Raw genomic sequence first — 14,011 nt, forward strand, 5'->3', positions numbered from 1 at the left:
TTCTAAATGTAATACTTCAGTTATTGTGGTCAGCCTCTAACATAAGATAAAGCTCTCAATGACAATATTATGACAACATTTTAGATGGATGTATATACGAGAAGCGTTCATTAAGAAGTGCAACACATTTTTTCTTTAAGCAAATTGGTTTTATTCAGGATCACAGTATACCAAATTATTCCTCATTCTTTTGGTTACAAAAACCTATGTTTCAACATAATATCCGTTGGATTTGACGGCTTTACGCCACCTTACTGGAAGGGCCTGTATGCCCGCTTGGTACCATTCTAGTGGTCGACGTCGTAGCCAACGTCCTCTTGCACCTTATTATCATCCAAGTACTGCTTCCTGCGGAGGATGGAAATGAAATGTGGAATATCCACTCTGTAGGATGGATAAGGAAGAACAGTCCAACGAAGTTTCGGGTGTGCAGGCTTGTGTAAGGTCTAGTGTTGTCATGGAGAAGTTCGTTTGCTTTTTTGTGGTGACGAACACATGATGTCGTTTCTTCTGGTTCCTGATGGTAGCACAGTATACCTCAGAGTTGATCGTTCCACCTTAACGGCGGGCACGGAACAGAATAACCCCTTCAGAGCCCCAGAAGACCATGTCCATGACCTTACCCGACTGAGGGTGCGGCGCTGAACTTCATTTTCGGATGAGAACATTGCAGGAATCACAGCTGTGTACAGCCTGCCGGCACGCAGGAGATCGCACAGGTTTGCAAGAACTTGTTGCGATGATGACAACCGCCTCGCCGAACGACTCGTCTTGCTTTTGATCATTGCCCAGTCTCCGTAGAAATTCTGAAAGCGCCTGTAAATATTTGCGATACTCTGATTTTGCGCCAGGACCAATTTTTCTCGCTCAATTTCGACTGAAAAATTTACAGAATATATATATATATATATATATATATATATATATATATATATATATACGCATTTCTCCTCCTTACACGAGACATCACAACAACGTTTCAACGTTTCAACGTTTCATGAGGCAACGCCGGTCAACTGCTGCTTGTGTATGACAAATCGGTTGGAAATTTTCCTCATGTCAACACGTTGTAGGTGTCGCCACCGGCGCCAACCTTGTGTGAATGCTCTGAAAAGCTAATCATTTGCATATCACATCATCTTCTTGCTGTCGGTTAAACTTCGCGTCTGTAGCACATCATCTTAGTGGTGTAGCGATTTTATATATATATATATATATATATATATATATATATATATATATATATATACATACTCCTGGAAATGGAAAAAAGAACACATTGACACCGGTGTGTCAGACCCACCATACTTGCTCCGGACACTGCGAGAGGGCTGTACAAGCAATGATCACACGCACGGCACAGCGGACACACCAGGAACCGCGGTGTTTGCCGTCGAATGGCGCTAGCTGCGCAGCATTTGTGCACCGCCGCCGTCACTGTCAGCCAGTTTGCCGTGGCATACGGAGCTCCATCGCAGTCTTTAACACTGGTAGCATGCCGCGACAGCGTGGACGTGAACCGTATGTGCAGTTGACGGACTTTGAGCGAGGGCGTATAGTGGGCATGCGGGAGGCCGGGTGGACGTACCGCCGAATTGCTCAACACGTGGGGCGTGAGGTCTCCACAGTACATCGATGTTGTCGCCAGTGGTCGGCGGAAGGTGCACGTGCCCGTCGACCTGGGACCGGACCGCAGCGACGCACGGATGCACGCCAAGACCGTAGGATCCTACGCAGTGCCGTAGGGGACCGCACCGCCACTTCCCAGCAAATTAGGGACACTGTTGCTCCTGGAGTATCGGCGAGGACCATTCGCAACCGTCTCCATGAAGCTGGGCTACGGTCCCGCACACCGTTAGGCCGTCTTCCGCTCACGCCCCAACATCGTGCAGCCCGCCTCCAGTGGTGTCGCGACAGGCGTGAATGGAGGGACGAATGGAGACGTGTCGTCTTCAGCGATGAGAGTCGCTTCTGCCTTGGTGCCAATGATGGTCGTATGCGTGTTTGGCGCCGTGCAGGTGAGCGCCACAATCAGGACTGCATACGACCGAGGCACACAGGGCCAACACCCGGCATCATGGTGTGGGGAGCGATCTCCTACACTGGCCGTACACCACTGGTGATCGTCGAGGGGACACTGAATAGTGCACGGTACATCCAAACCGTCATCGAACCCATCGTTCTACCATTCCTAGACCGGCAAGGGAACTTGCTGTTCCAACAGGACAATGCACGTCCGCATGTATCCCGTGCCACCCAACGTGCTCTAGAAGGTGTAAGTCAACTACCCTGGCCAGCAAGATCTCCGGATCTGTCCCCCATTGAGCATGTTTGGGACTGGAGGAGAGTAGTCTCACGCGGTCTGCACGTCCAGCACGAACGCTGGTCCAACTGAGGCGCCAGGTGGAAATGGCATGGCAAGCCGTTCCACAGGACTACATCCAGCATCTCTACGATCGTCTCCATGGGAGAATAGCAGCCTGCATTGCTGCGAAAGGTGGATATACACTGTACTAGTGCCGACATTGTGCATGCTCTGTTGCCTGTGTCTATGTGCCTGTGGTTCTGTCAGTGTGATCATGTGATGTATCTGACCCCAGGAATGTGTCAATAAAGTTTCCCCTTCCTGGGACAATGAATTCATGGTGTTCTTATTTCAATTTCCAGGAGTATATATATATATATATATATATATATATATATATATATATATATATATATATATATATATATATAAAATCGCTACACCACTAATATGATGTGCTACAGACGCGAAGTATATATATAAAATATATACTCCTTCAGAGTTTCAGGTTGTTTAACACATTTACACTACTGGCGATTAAAGTTGCTGCACCACGAAGATGACGTGCTACAGACGCGAAGTTTAACCGACAGAAGAAGATTATGTGATATGCAAATGATTAGCTTTTCAGAGCATTCACACAAGGTTGGCGCCGGTGGCGACACCTACAACGTGCTGACATGAGGAAAATTTCCAACCTATTTGTCGTACACAAACAGCAGTTGACCGGCGTTGCCTGGTGAAACGTTGTTGTGATGCCTCGTGTAAGGAGGAGAAATGCCTATCATCACGTTTCCGACTTTGATAAAGGTCGGATTGTAGCCTATCGCGATTGCGGTTTATCATATCGCGACACTGCTGCTCGCGTTGGTCGAGATCCAATGACTGTTGGCAGAATATGGCATCGATGGGTTCAAGAGGGTAATACGGAACAATGTGCTGGATCCCAACGGCCTCGTATCACTAGCAGTCGAGATGACAGGCATCTTATACGCATGGCTGTAACGAATCGTGCAGCCACGTCTCGATCCCTGAGTCAACAGATGGGGACGTTTGCAAGACAACAACTATCTGCACGAACGTTTCGACGACGTTTGCAGCAGCATGGACTATCAGCTCGGAGACCGTGGCCGCGGTTACCCTTGACGCTGCATCACAGACAGGAGCGCCTGCGATGGTGTACTCAACGACGAACCTGGGCGCACGAATGGCAAAACGTCATTTTTTCGGATGAATCCAGGTTCTGTTTACAGCGTCATGATGGTCGCATCCGTGTTTGGTGACATCGCGATGAACTCATATTGGAAGCGTGTATTCGTCATCGCCATACTGGCGTATTACCCGGCGTGATGGTATGGGGTGCCATTGGTTACACGTCTCGGTCACCTCTTGTTCGCATTGACGGCACTTTGAACAGTGGACGTTACATTTCAGATGTGTTATGACCCGTGGCTCTACCCTTCATTCGATCCCTACGAAACCCTACATTTCAGAAGGATAATGCACGACCGCATGTTGCAGGTCCTGTACGGGCCTTTCTCGATACAGACAATGTTCGACTGGTGCCGTTTCCAGCACATTCTCCAGATCTCTCACCAATTGAAAACGTCTGGTCAATGGTGCCCGAGCAACTGGCTCGTCACAATACGCCAGTCACTACTCTTGATGAACTGTGGTATCGTGTTGAAGCAGCATGGGCAGCTGTACCTGTACACGCAATCCAAGCTCTGTTTGGCTCAATGCCCAGGAGTGTCAAGGCCGTTATTACGGCCAGAGGTGGTTGTTCTGGGTACTGATTTCTCAGGATCTATGCACCCAAATAGCGTGAAAATGTAATCACATGTCAGTTCTAGTATAATATATTTGTCCAATGACTACCCGTTTATCATCTGCATTTCTTCTTGGTGTAGCAATTATAATAGCCAGTAATATATTTACCTCTGAAAGCCGTTAGAGACGCAATCTGCAACTAGGGTCGTGCCCCCGTTGAGTAATATGGATGTTTTAGAACTGCGTCGTACTTCGAACAAGAAAGTTGCTGCGAGCAAGGAACTGGGTTAGGGACTGGCTGTGGTGACGTTTCTGCGTCGCCGGCCGAGAAGTGGTGGGAGGGCGCTGCGAGCGGAGCGGGGCCGGACAGTGCAGTACAGTACGTGGTGCGGCGCGCGGGGCCGGAATGCCACGAGGTCGGGGGTCGCAGTGGCCAGCGGCGCGTCACACGCGCATGCGCGGCCGGGGTCAAGGGCACGCCGCCGGTCGGCCTCGCCTCGCCTGTGCGCATCCGGGAAGGCGACACGCCGCGACACTCCACGGGGGCAGAGCGCTCTGCCCTGTCGTGCTGCGACCGGAGCGGCAGCTTCTGCGTGGCTGTCCGGAGCGACGCTGCTGCGACACCTCCCACAGCTGTCAGGGGTGCGTGACGGAGGCGCCCTACGGCAATCGCAAACAACAGATGCATATATCTGTGGATGTACTTTCAAGCTTAACCACCTGCGCCAATAAGCTGACGATACAGTTTACGTAACTACCCAGTATACCTCCCAACTCTGGGGTGGCTGCCTTTAACGTCACGTGTGCCTCCTTGCCGAGTGGTGCAACAAATGGAAATTACAGCAAACTCTCTGAACAGCCATGTTACCTTCCTTAGCTGTATCACTCGGCTATTCCGACGTCCCAACTTCCACTTCTCCATGTTCAATCAACTCAGTAAAATTAGTAACACAATACAGCACTTAGAGCTAATCATTGATTGAAAATTAACGTCCGCAGCTCTTGGTCTTGCGGTAGCGTTCTCGCTTCCCGCAAACGGGCTCCCGGGTTCAATTCCCGGCGAGGTCGGGCATTTTCCCTGCGTCGAGATGACTGGGTGTTCTTGTGTCGTCTTCATCATCATTCATCCCCATTACGGTCGGAGGAATGCAATGGCAAACTACCTCCGCTAGGACCTTGCCTATTACAGCGGTGCGGGTCTCCCGCATCGTCCCCTACGCTCCTTCGAGTATGGGACCTCAACATCATCATCGGAAAATTAACCTGGGATGCATACTGCCTCACCATCCAACACAAGGGCCGAACTGGCAGCAACTACTAACGACCTGCACCTAGAGTGTACATCACTGGCGGCTGGTTATCATGGGCTAATGTACTCAGCACACTGTAAACATAGCGCTAAAACTACGCCATTCCTTTTCGAATGAGAACTGGAAACCGCACTAAAATCGCTCAATTTTTCTTTGAACGCGAACCAGAAATCGCACTACAGTTACCCCATTTATCTTCAGATGCGTGCTAGTATGCACTGGCTTTACAATAACAAGTAACCAGTGTCGAGTGGCGAAATGATGGACAGTCGGGCTACGATGAACTCAGAGAGTAGCATGGTCTGATGTGACGTCATCCCTTCCACCACAGCAAGTGCTAGGTTGCTCACAACACGAAGTCAGAATTTTTCTTTGCAACTGCGTGTAGCGTATTATGGAAATGTAGAGTATGTGGAATTTGTGAGGAGCCTTTCTCATATTGGTGCCATGACCAAGTGCTATAGTCCACTGACTGGCTATTCGTCGACTCTGTTCGATTCCCGCCGTTACCAATATTTACCACTAATTTATTTTATTCCACACAATGTTAAACTATGAATTAGAAAATTTGAATACATTTGAGAAGTTCACTTTATATACATAAAATCAAAACATTCAATTTAGTTACGATTACTAGCGTTGTCAGTCAGAAGGCTCTAGGCCACAACATTGTAGCGCATTGATAAAATTTTGCACCAGCCGCCACTGGTTTAGATCCTGCTGATATCTCAGTGGACGCCTCAGAATACAACATAACGGTCAGGAGGAAGGTGCAGGTTGAGTTTACGGAAAGCCATGTGTTGCTTCACAATAGTTGGTAATCCTTTATTTAACAAGATATACCAAAAACATCAATAACATGTAAATTAATAGTAACTGTTTGAGTTTCATTTCAGGTTGACAAACCAGAAAGACCAGACTTAGAATAAATATTTTTTGTCTTTTTTCAGGAAAAGTAATGCCTACTTAAAATAACAAGTTCTACATCCATAAAACTACAACTCTAGAACCCTTTAAGCACTCGTAAAATTCCAACCAGGCAAATGTGAATTCTCCACAATTACAGAAAAAGCATTACGATAACAATTTGAGAACACTCATTAGACAGTAACCCTTAAACAAGGAAGGTGGCCCTTCTTTAGAAAAATTTTACAAGTTCAAGTTTAGGATTAAAATAACTTAAGGCGCTTTTGGAGCTAGCAATTAAGAAACCGAAGGATAATCCCTTTCTTTTTTTAAAATTTACAGGTTCAGCTTCTCCAAAACTGGAGACGCTCTTTGACATCAGTAAATTCTCAAACAGGAAGACAACAATATTTAAAATTTTACAAATTCAGCGGTTGACAATATTTTAAAATTTACGAGTCCAGAACTACGATAAAAGATTTTGGAACAGAATGGTAGCAACGATTCTATAATTTACAGCAATCTACAATTAAGAATCTTCAAATCAAGCAAACGTTAAGGCAGCAATAACAAGACAAGGACGGACTGGAGGAAGCAAGGCTTGGCTAGGGTGGCTTAGGGTAGAGGACACTTTGAGTTAAATTTAGGTCCTTATGCCATATAGATGAAGAACTTAACTTATAGAGGGATGGTGCAGCAAGCAGGGAGGGCGCGCCGCCGCAGTGGCTACTGCAAGGCAAGAGCCGGAACACCACGTCGCACACACGTACACAGCCGACGTGGACTGCCGGAGCCAACGGCTCCAACGCTACGAATAACTCGGGAAGCCCAGGGCAAACAAACAGAAATACAAAATGTAAACCGCTCCAGACACCGACCAAAATTTAAGTGCTACAATGACTGCATAATTAAAACAAAGATTAAACGGTTAATTGTTTAACAGTAATAAACTGTAATAAACAGTAACAAACACGTGAATCAGTTTGATTAAACAGCCAACTGCTAACAAGACCCCCAAAAAACAAATTCACATAAGTAAATTTAAAAGTAAAAAGAAATGCTCAAGCGCTAAGACTTAAGCACGAAATCACAGTAGTAACAAAGTATACAATAGTAAAACAATAAATTCCTTCTTTTAAGGGAACTGCTTGGTCTCACCAAGACCTTCCAACGTGCACACAGAAAACAAGCCAACATTCATCGGGCCGCTGGCGTTTGCTTCTCACGACCATGCCCGATGTTACGATTCATATGCAAGTCGGGCAAGCATGGACTTCCCACCTTAAAGATCAGACTCGATATTCGACCTCAGTGGTCACTAATACAGCCCTAGAACATATTAAAAACAAATTAATTTAACACCCAAGCAAGATCACCGAAATCTTGAACAAAATGGCAATAAAACGAAAACGTAGTTTAAATACACTCAAAAATGGTTCAAATGGCTCTGAGCACTATGGGACTTAACATCTGTGAGGCCGAGCGGTTCTAGGCGCTTCAGTCTGGAACCGCGCGACCGCTACGGTCGCAGGTTCGAATCCTGCCTCGGGCATGGATGTGTGTGATGTCCTTAGGTTAGTTAGGTTTAAGTAGTTCTAAGTTCTAGGGGACTGATGACCTCATACGTTAAGTCGCATAGTGCTCAGAGCCATTTGAACCATTTTGAACATCTATGGTCATCAGTCCCCTAGAACTTAGAACTACTTAAACCTAAGTAACCTAAGGACATGACACACATCCATGCCCGAGGCAGGATTCGAACCTGCGACCGTAGCGGTCGCGCGGTTCCAGACTGAAGCGCCTAGAACCGCACGGCCATACCGGCCGGCCTAAATACACTCAAATATATCCTGCATAAGGGGAGTTCACACATAGAAGGGGAGACAAATTTAGTAGCTTGAGTACAGAGTGACAGAGAACAGCGGGCGTACCAGCCTAACGAGAACAAGTTCAGCAGCGGAGCACACGTGCAAAATGCATAAACAGAAGTACCTCACCCACAAATGAGGTTGGCCGGACCGCTACCAGAGAAAAACAACGTGAACTCGACGCCCACATCAGCAGGTGGTCGCTCCCAAATCCAGATAGTCAATCGGGCGCAACAGCGTAGAGCCCAACACTCCACACCAACACGGCCCCGTACAAGTAGCTGCCCACTTGGACGAGCGACCGCCGATCTGGCCATGTAATCGGACCCTCACCGTTCGTCACCCGTTCCTCTCTCTCACTGCCCCACAATCCGTCAACAGCCTCCTCCAACGTCCTCCAGCCAGAGAGCCAACTACAAGACGACCGAAGCGCCACCCGGTGGCGTGACAAGAAAACGGATTGCGCCAGTACGAAAACCTATAACAGCTCGGAAAACGAGCCGACACGGCTTACCTACCATTATCCTCACCTATACAAGGAGTAGTCAAAATATTTTTATTGCCACCACAAAGAATTACACGCATGTAATTAATGGTTTTTTTTCCCATGTACGTCACTGCAGTCCTGATACATATTGAAATCCCCGTGCCACAGTACTGTAGCACGTTGATAGAACAGCCGAAATAAAATGTTGCAACTCATGCATGAAATGGGATTTCCTTCTTCATAGCGATAATCCCGTCTAGTGCGAGGTCTGCTGTAGTCACGATTTGGAAAATTTATTTCATTTAACTTCGCACCAGGATACCCCCTCCGTTTGTCGCAGTCGTAACTAAAGGAGGGAAGGCACATGCTCCGCCTGTCTGTGAGTATTTTGTGAGGCGGAAATTAGGGACCAACGCAGAATTTGCCGTAACGAACGTGGAAAACCGCCTAAAAATCACAGTCAGAGTAGCCGGTGAACCAGCCATGACCGATAGTCCGTCGCACGGATGTGACCCGAATCTACGTCACTTGCTCCCTCCTTTAATCTGTGGTAGACATTTTACTAATGATTTTTCTCCTATTCAACCACATGGCTGCGGCAGCGCAATCGCTTTAGAAAATAATACGAGAGGCATTGAACAAGTAACGCAACACATTTTTTTCTCGAACAACTTCATTTGAAAAAATGTGGAATTAGTTGTGGGACATCGTTGAACATTCCTGCTTCAGCCCGTATACTGTCATGAAGTTTCGATAGGTAGCGGCGCCATATGTAGCCTTCAAAATGGCGTCGATAAGGAGATGCGTTCCAAGCTGAGAGCTGTCACTGAGTGTCTTTTGGTGGAAAACCAGAGCATCGCAGATATTCACAGGCGCTTACAAAATGTCTAGGGAGACCTGGCAGTGAACAAAAGCACGGTGAGTCGTTGGGCGAGGGATCTGTCATCATCACAACAAGGTCGTGCAAACCTGTCTGATCTCCCTAGCGACGGTCGGACTCACATAACTATACCTCCTGCAACGTTGGAACGTGCGGACACTCTCATTCGAGGTGATCGACGAATCACAGTCAAACACCTCGCTGCTCAACAGGACGTCTCTGTTCATAGTGTTGACACACTACTCCATCAATTGGGGTACTCAAAACTACACTGCTGGCCACCGTAAATGCAACACCCTGAAGGAAGCATCCGAATCAAGTGAAATTTACACCATGGGTTTGCAGCAATGAGATATGCAACTGATTAGAATTTCAGCGCAGATGCACATCACGCGCGCCTGTGGCGCCACCTCATAGCGCCATTTAAGGCTTGGCGATTTCGACGAGTGTACGTTCGGCACGTGTGTTTACCTTGTGGTTGTTTCACAAGACGATCAGTTATGCCTCGTAGACAACAGCGAACATCTTTTGATCAAGTATCCGAGTTCGACAGAGGAAGGATAGTGGCTTACCGAGATTTTGGATTATCATACAGAGAAATCGCTAGTCGTGTTGGACGAAACCAAACAACTGTAATGCGGATATGTAACCGTTGGATGCAGGAGGGTACGACGGACCGACGTGGTCGATCGCATTCACCTCGGTGCACCACTGCACGTGCTGATAGGCAAATTGTGCGCATGGCAGTGACGGATCGCTCAGTGACATCCCGAACCATAGCGCAGCACATTGCGTCTGTAACGCATCATCCAGTGTCTGCGCGTACCATTCGACGCCGTTTACAGCAGAGTGATCTGTCCGCAAGACGTCCATTGCTTCGTCTACCATTGACGCAGAACCACAGACGTCTCCGTCGCCAATGGTGTGATGACAGACGGACGTGGACGGCAGAATGGAATGACGTTGTCTTTACTGACGAGGCACGCTTCTGTCTGCAGCACCACGATGGTCGGATTCGAGTGTGGAGACACCGTGGAGAGAGGATGCTGGACAGCTGCATTATGCACCGCCACACTGGTCTTGCACCGGGTATTATGGTATGGGGCGGTATTGGATATTACTCTCGCACGCCTCTAGTACGCATTGCCGGTACTTTAAATAGCCGGCGCTACATATCCGAGGTGCTGGAGCCAGTTGTCCTTCCTTACCTTCAGGGCTCGGCCACAGCCATATTTCAACAGGATAATGCGCGACCACACGTGGCACGCATTGTCCAAAGGTTCTTCGTCAATAACCAGATTGAATTGCTTCCCTGGCCGGCTCGCTCTCCGGATCTTTCGCCGATAGAAAACATGTGGTCCATGGTTGCTCAACGAGTGATCCAGATTACATCCCCAGCTGCCACACCATATGATCTTTGGCAACGTGTGCAAGCTGCTTGGGCTGCTGTACCCCAGGAACACATCCAACGTCTCTTTGACTCAATGCCGAGACGTGTGGCAGCGGTGATCTCCAACAATGGCGGCTACTCTGGCTACTGATTCTGGCAGGAACCACATGTCACAGACGTCTGTAAACGTAATCATTTGATACTTGGTCAACATGTTATCTACAAAATAAATTTTGTTGTGCTACCTCTTGTCTTTCTTGGTGTTGCATCTACGGTGGCCAGCAGTGTATGTGCCCGCTGGGTTCCTCGCCGCCTAATAGAAGACCGTAAATGGCTTCCGTCCTTGAGACAGAAAGTATTCAATCCACAAAAGCGTGTAATCAGAATAATAGCTGGAGCCCACCCAAGATCACTTTGCAGACATTTATTTAAGGAACTCGGGATATTCACAGTACCTTCGCAATACATGTTCAAAAGGGTTCAAATGGCTCTGAGCACTATGGGACTCAACTTCTGAGGTCATTAGTCCCCTAGAACTTAGAACTAGTTAAACCTAACTAACCTAAGGACATTACACACATCCATGCCCGAGGCAGGATTCGAACCTGCGACCGTAGCGGTCTCGCGGTTCCAGACTGCAGCGCCTAGAACCGCACGGCCACTTCGGCCGGCGCAATACATGTATTCACATATGAAATGTGTTATTAATAATCCATCCCAGTTCAAAAATAACAGCTAAGTGCACAGCTACAACACTAGAAGAAAGGATGATCTTCGCTATTCCTTATTAAATGTCACTTTGGCACAGAAAGAGGTGAATTATGCTGCCACAAAAATCTTTGGTCATTTGCCAAATAGCATAAAAGTCTGACAGGTAGCCAACCAACGTTTAAAAACAAATTAAAAGAATTTCTGAATGACAACTCCTTCTACTCGATGGGTTAATTTTTATATATGAAGTACTAACCGTAAAAAAATTAATTAATTATTTTTTGTGAAGAAAGCTTAAGTTAAAGTGACACGTTTCACATCATTACGAAATGTCGTATTCAAGATCTATGGAACAAGTATTAATGTATGTATGTATGTATGTCGAAAAGCCATATAAAGAAATTATAACTGGGCGCTACCCCAGGTTATTAGTTTTAACTGAACACACTCTTCGTACCTACTTTAAAAAAGAGGAATAAACCACGAATTCTGCAAACTTACATTATTGCACAACGTATACACACATATTAACACTAAACATAAGTGGCATCAGTACCATCTCTGTGACGGATCGACAAATTTTCAACTTGCCGCCTTACACCTATGAAAGGAAGAAATATAGAGGCAAATTCCTTAGTAGGGCCTGGTTCATCAGAGCAGCTGAGAATTAACGTGTTATGCGAAACAAAAGCTGAAGCGTTTGGCAGACGACCGATGTCTGCGCCGGAGTATTCGTCGTGTGACGCGTCGCGACCCCGCCACCTCCTTTGTCCGGCGGCCACAAAGACGCACGTGCAGACACTGCGACAGGGAGACGTGCCTGCAAACGTGCTTCACTTCTCATCTCTTGCACGCAGAATAGAGAAATCATCGCGTGAATGGGAGAGAGCATCCTCCTTTGCACTTGGAATCGAAAAATCCGAACTGCAATATCCCGCCGAAGTGAATGACAATGTCGGATTGTATTGAGTAATAAGACAAACGGGAGACCATGAAGCCCACTAGCACTATTCTGAACGTTCAGAGGGACTGTGACCTTTCTCTTCAGAGATCAGGAGAAAGGAAGGCGCCTCCCACGCCTTTTTTCGATCCCGGAGTCAACATTTTTTGTCACAAGTAGTCACTGCATTTGCTCAAGTGGTTCAAATGGCTCTGAGCACTATAGGACTTAACTTCTGTGGTCATCAGTCCCCTAAAACTTAGAACTACTTAAACCTAACTAACCTAAGGACATCACACACATCCATGCCCGAGGCTGGATTCGAACCTGCGACCGTAGCGGTCGCGCGGTTCCAGACTGTAGAGCCTAGAACCGCTCGGCCACTCCGGCCGGCTTGCTCAAGTGTCATGAATACGTTGTTAATGTTTGACGTTTCACTAGTAAGGAAACGTTCCTGTTAATTAGTGATTACTATTCAGCAACACGGCTTTTTCTTAGAGAGAAATCGTAGTCGTAGACGATAAAGCTCGTACAATTCTGTTAATTTCGGAAAAATGATACCGAATACGAATAAGCACCGTCCCTGCTTACAAAACTAATGTGTACCACGGCCCCGAAAGTAATGCTTCGAGCCGACCGGTGTGGCCGAGCGGTTCTAGGCGCTTCAGTCTGGAACCGTGCGAACGCTACAGCCGCAGGTTCGAATCCTGCCTCGGGCATGGATGTGTGTGAGTCCTTAGGTTAGTTACGTTTAAGTAGTTCTACGTTCTAGGGGACTGATGACCTCAGATGTTAAGTCCCATAGCGCTCAGAGCAATTTCAACCATTATAATTTCTGAGTTATTCAAGATCGCAATAGTTAGTGACTCACCTTGTACCCATCTGGAATTCTATTGCTATTGCAACTCTTACAACGTCATTCATGCTGTCAAATGCGCTTTTAAATCGCCGAGCTGCTCTCTGCAGCTGTAGCATGCGGTCGAACACATCAGCGTGACGCTAGCTACGGAGCACTGTATGTGGAATATGCATACCTCACTACGCGCTTTGAATTCTTAACTTCACCTTCAAAGCGAGGCTTTATTTGTTGCACAACTATTCTTTTCTTTCTTTTGCTACTGCCTTTATCCCGCATTGCGCAGGGTCGGCGGGGTTAAGTACGGATTTGGCATGGTTAATTTTAAGGGGCGACCGGATACCCTTCCTGCCGCCACCCCATACCCCCCAGGACGGAATGACTGTACCCCAGCTGTCTGCACCTAGTGTAAATCGTGAAATAGTGTGAATGTGTGTCAAATGTCTGCGAGTCGTGGAACTAAGACGGGACGTGGGGACCGCGTTAGCGCTCTCGGCTATCTTGGCGGGTATTTGTTGCACAACTATAACATTCATAAACACAGCACTAGAAAGAGAAATGAGTAATACTATCCTTCATTCAACGTCA

General features: G+C 47.2%; 1 protein-coding gene across 1 annotated transcript in view; it reads left to right on the plus strand.

Moving 5' to 3' along the window:
* Window positions 1-14,011, plus strand: part of LOC126252830 (uncharacterized) — a 424,342-nt gene that overhangs the window by 20,170 nt on the left and 390,161 nt on the right. The gene's annotated exons all lie outside the window — the stretch shown is intronic.

Source organism: Schistocerca nitens, chromosome 1, assembly GCF_023898315.1.
Source record: "Schistocerca nitens isolate TAMUIC-IGC-003100 chromosome 1, iqSchNite1.1, whole genome shotgun sequence".
In the NCBI taxonomy this organism is placed as follows: Eukaryota; Metazoa; Arthropoda; class Insecta; order Orthoptera; family Acrididae; genus Schistocerca; species Schistocerca nitens.